Source organism: Pieris brassicae, chromosome 2 (assembly GCF_905147105.1).
Source record: "Pieris brassicae chromosome 2, ilPieBrab1.1, whole genome shotgun sequence".
Classification (NCBI taxonomy): domain Eukaryota; kingdom Metazoa; phylum Arthropoda; class Insecta; order Lepidoptera; family Pieridae; genus Pieris; species Pieris brassicae.
Genome location: NC_059666.1, coordinates 9,018,913 through 9,024,912, shown reverse-complemented (window position 1 = coordinate 9,024,912; position 6,000 = coordinate 9,018,913).

Here is a 6,000-nt window from a genome sequence, read left to right as displayed (position 1 = left end):
TTTGTAGTTTGATTTAAAATCTGAATAATTAAAAGGCAAACAAGTTAAATAATGTATTATTCAAATTTAATTATGGGTAATACCTATGTAATTTGAGATATGCATAAAGAGAAAGCATAAATTACAGGTTACAGGGATTCGCGCGCAATTCAAAGTTAGTCATTTGTTTTTAATAATGTAGTAGTTTTTGACGCCTCGCCCCTTACGCATATGCATAAATATGGTCCTTTTATGATTTAATCGTTCGGAAAATTTTGTGTTGAAGAATGAGTTTAAGTGGAAGGCCAGCAACCATTGTCAACTTCTATTCTATTGAGGGAGACCTATATTGTTAGTTATAAGATTAGATATATAAATATATTTATTTAATGTTTTTTTATGGAGGATAATCGGTATGGGTGTTATTTTGTTGTTGAATTAGTAGTAAAAATCTCCAATCTATAAAGTTCTAATATTAAGAATGTACCTACTAAAGGGGTGTAACTTTAACATTCATATACAGGTTGTAATTAAAAAAAGCTTCTTTAGATATCACTTTTATTTTTCTAAATACAATCTCAAATATGCTTAGTCAAATAATGTATAATGCAATTAGTTTTAAAGTAATATTGAACTAAACCCATACCCATGAAATTTCTAAATAAAAATTATAAAATATCACAAGTTTGAAGAATGTATCTTAAACTCTCTTGTTATATAAATAAGAAAAACGAGTGCAACTCAAGCAAAAAGTGCATAAAAATAAAAAAGGTAAAGTAAGATAATTTTTGCAGATCTATACCAACCATTTTGTTGGTTAATGATTGTGATGATTAAGATTTATTTGTGAACATACCAAATTGGTAATAGTTGTGAAATTGTTAATATTTGTCTTTTCAAGTCTTAGCACCAATTACAGTATTTTGTGACAAATAAACTATGCAATAGACATGGAATGATATGAAATTGAATACTTTAATTACAGGCAAGATGTTTCTTTTCCTCAGAAAGTACTATTCGAGTTTTGTCTAACACTTACATTAATTACTTATACTTATTACAATGGATGTTAATTATCGTTATAAGTTTCAACTATTATATATGATACATATTATTTTGATGGTTTGACACACTTGATGTATTTTGTCAATGCATTAAATTCTGGGTGGTGCTGGCGGTGCCCCATCATTATCCTGAAAGAAAAGGCTATATTGTGTATTTTACATTTTGAAAATAATAATCAGTAGTGTATATATAGTTCTAACTAGTAAAATGTTGGTGAGAAGTAGAAAGAGATATAACAACATAATATAATTATCAGATTAAAAAAAATACTTTTATTTACATATAAGTAATATAAGAGAAAATTTAAAGCAAAAGAAATCCAAATGCTGACAAAGCTAATTAAGTTCAAGGTGAAAACATCTGCCATTTTAATCAACACAATAGAATAATTATTTATTATTCACCTTCCCTAACATGTCAATGCTGTGTTTTAATCAGTATTATATAACATTGAAAAGATATATTTCATTAAAACATTTTACAACAACGTCATATTATTTAAGTTGCAGAATACGAAGATGTATGTACTAAAGCTTACTGCAGACAGCTGGGCCTGGCTAAATTAAGCAAAAATTTTGCTTCAAAATCAATAAATATAGTAAATTTAGTTAATCTTACACGAGGGTTAGGGGCGGGCTTAGCAGTATCCTGAATTTGGTTGCGCTGTGGGCGTAAGACATACAAAACAATTGCCATGGCCATCATCATGAACATAAATGTGTAATTGATTGCTGCATTTTCTGGTTCAGGTAATGATGGCATTTCATCAAGACACTCTCCATCTGTACAGTATGATTGGCCTTGCCGGAGCTATAAAGAGATTTTGATATTAATAAAGGAAAATATTTTAACATGATGGAACAGACATGGTATAAATGTTCTGTTCTTCAAAAAGATTGCAAGAATAATATAATAAAGAATGTGTTATACACATGTTTTAAAAAATGTTGTACCACTTACAACCAATTAATTGCTAAGGTTTGTTAATATAAATTGCATTTGATAACATTAAAGTACTTTATAGCTGCGAAATAATTGTTTCTGTAAATGATTTAAATAATTGAAATACTAGTGATAAGGAAACATGTTTGTATATATATGTATATTATATACACATGTGAGGATTTGTGATAGTACATAATATATTACTATGCAAATTGTAAAGTTCATTTCAGATATTGCAAGGAAGTTATTTCTTTTTAAATAACAATTATATAGTATAGGATAAATTGGTTATATCACGGCTTACCATAAAAATAAGCCTTCGCATTGCCAACTCATGATTCCACAAGCACTCGCAAGGATCAGCTTCGTCGCCCATTTCTGTACAAATTAGCTACGTATTAAATACCATACGCCCATTTAAATTGAATGCTTTGAGAATGATTTCTAAGACGCTAATATATTTAGATCAACAAAAGAAACAAAAAATACACACTTAAATTGTTTGTTTTTTTTTACGACGGAACTTAACATAAACTGGTTTAGTTTACATATTATTTACAAATAAAAAATGTTAAGCTATCATCTCACCCAATCAGCTGTCGCAATAGAAAGTATTCAATTAAAACTTGGGTGAAGCATACCTGTTATATATATTGCACAGTTTTATCTGGTTATAAATTAAGCGTTATTTATAAACTAATACACAATAAGCCCGCACGTTAACGATAAATAAATACGCAGAATATTGCTACGATTACAACTTTGACGACATTTTGACGCTGTACGCTTGGATTGACAGTATTGGTTAAAACTAAAAAATGTTATATTCGACACCAATCAAAAACGGTATAAAGATTTTAGTGTTGACATTACCAAAATTTATTTTATGGTAATATGTTTTTTTACTATTTATACACATGTATATATATATATATATATATATAAATATATATATTTTCTTCTTTGTATGCAATTTCTGTTTAAATATAATTTTAATGTCATATTTTTTTGTATTTTGTAAGCATGCATATTTTTTGAACTTATAAATTAAATAAATACATTATACACAATACATCTAAAAGGTTAATTATATTAGAATTTAAGTGAATAAAACGTGCAAATGAATAAATATGTAATATTAAGATAAATTAAGTCGTTTAGCTTAAAGTATCTATCGATCTATATATATTTTTGTTTGAGCAGAAATATATATAGACGACATAGTATTGCCCCGGGGAACTTAGTCTTAGACTTAATGTTTTCTCAATTATGACTTACTTGGTAGATGTACTATAATTATGAGCGGATCGAGAATTTTCTGTAGGCCTGGGCAAGGAAGTCCCCCGTAATAGACGCACATGCAAAAAATATAATGGTTTCAGAATTCAGTTGCGACGGGGAAATCGCACATGAGTTAATTGGTCTCAAGGATTCCAACATTATGATTGAATTTTTTTAATTACAGATATTTTTTATTTAAATTAAAAATATGGCCTATTGTTTTCAGTAGAGTCTGGCGGCCGTTTGTATCCACGGAGTCCTGGGCTGCAGCCCAAAACGCCCTTAAGTAGATCCGCCACTGGTAATTTTTCCAGAATTTTAGCATAAGGACACGAGGATGTCTTTTTTGTTTTATGTAATAGGAGGAAAACGGGCAGGTGGCTCACCTGATGTTAAGTGATATCGCCGCCCATGGACACTTACATTGCCAGAAGGTTCACAAGTGCGTTGCCGGCCTTACAAGAATTGGTACGCTCTTTTCTTGAGGAATCGTAAGACGAATTTACTCGAATTCGGAAATAGTTCAGTGGGCAGCTGGTTGATATAGCGGTGGTGCGTGGCAAAAACTGCATTAGAAAAAGCTCAGTTGTTAAACGACGGACGTCGAGCTGATACGGATGGTATTTTGTATTCTGCCTTGACGTCAAAGGGTTTTTTTTTTGCGAAAAACGCGCAAACTTGCGTCTTCTTGGTGTTAAACTGGCCTAGGTTTAGTCTACTCCAGTCCGAGAGTTTCGACTTCAGACACAAGTTTGTTCCGGCACTCATAGACAACAGCCCAAAAAAAATCTGCCCGGCCAGGGTAAAAAGTATCCCCAGTGCTGTTATCCGCATAGCAACGAATGTTGCTAAATTGCTACATATAATTGATATGCAGAATAAACAGGGTCGGGGGGTTGGACATAGCCTTGTGGGACTCCAGCATTCACGGGTCTAAGGTTAGAACATGCTCCGTTGATGACGACCTCGATTTTCCGATCAGCGAGAAAGCTAAAGATCTAATTGCATAATTTATCGGGGAGCCCGTAGGCTGGAAGCTTCCAGAGCAGTTCTCTGTGCCACACCCGATCGAAGGCTTTCGCTTTCCAAGATTACCGCCAGCGCCAGACTCAATTGCCTCTACCCTCTATGTGTAAGGTATCCAAAGAGGTCACCAGTTGAGCGACCACGGCGAAAGCCGTACTGATAATCGTTGATCAGCTGGTGCCTCTCTAGATACCTCAGGAGTTTATAATGGTTTTCATTATTTTGAGAACTTTTTCCTTATTCGGAAATTATTTTGTGCCCAATGTTAGTAACTTTCCCAATTTTAACTTTCCTGAAATAGAGAGCAACAACCAAAATGATACTTTTAGTTTAGATGTATTTCTACCAAATAATCATAAAAGTTAATGCGACAGTTATAAACAAATAAAGAGTACTAATAATACGTATATCATATCTCTGTTGCACCCGTCCTAATATTACTGTGAAAAGAATAGTTGTAATATATTATTAGCTTCTAGGCATACGTCAAAATTATCGTCGTAATATGCGGATACTGTGTCGTCCGTTTAAACATAAATTACTGTATAGTTTTAGTTATTTTACTATTAACTCTAAATATATAACTACATATTTCTAAGCCGTCGTATGTGAAAAAATAGCATTTATTTGATATATATTTGTATATGTAATGTACTAGTATCCTAGTAATAATAGCATTACTTAACTTGTTTTATTTTTTCTGAAAAAGAATTGATTTTGCTTTTATGACTTTGTTCTCCGATTCAAGCGATATCATGCAAGGCTTTACAAATTTTGTAATAATATAAAAATTCGACTATAATGACACCCGCAATTTCGGCGACAAATCACTGCGATGACGTCATACGCTGACAAAAATCACCAACAAAGTTATTCCGAATGATCGCTTAGGATAAATACAAGTTAACAGGCTGCCTCCTGTCCTGTCAGTGGGTAGACATGTCGAGAGACAGTATCTTCTTTTCTCCATATAACTGAAAATTTTAATAATTTAATCATTTAATATACATACATATATTTTGATATGGTGTTAAGTGATACCGTCGCCCATGGACACTCACACTGTCCTCCAAAGTGGATTTTCGGCATTTTAGGACATTGGTACGCTCTTATCTTGAAGGACCCTTAGTCGAATCGGTTAGGGAATGACGTACCAATGACGAAAATAATAATATATGTATTTTTATACGTTTTATCATTCTTTCTTTATTTAATTTTTTAAGTGGCAAACGTACGTTAGGCATAAAAAATAGATCGGATGTATTGAAGCGGTCTCCCAGCTCTTCAGGACAGTGCCGAGCGTGTAGGTACCGTAAAAGGCGGAGGTTAAAATTATGCAGATAACACGTTGCCGGAAGAAGTATTACACACATTGTCGGTAGTGCCGTCCCTAGATCATCCAAAGTCGCGAAGATACAGCCTAATAGGTCATATTTCTTCTATGCGGTATGTGCCAACGAGTTTTTGATTGAGGTGGTGTTGTTTACCTTAGCAATCTCCCGTTTAAAGGAACTGAAGGCTGAGTTATATGGTTTTTTGAGTTCGCCATTATTTGCATCTCAAGATGAAGCCGCTACAGCCAAAGCTACGGGAGGATACCTTACAAGAGCCGCAGAGAAAAGAAATAACAGATCCATACTCTGCAGGACCACCTCGCTAACAGAGTCAGCAACGGCATCCGGAGTATCCAATGAAAAGCAAATA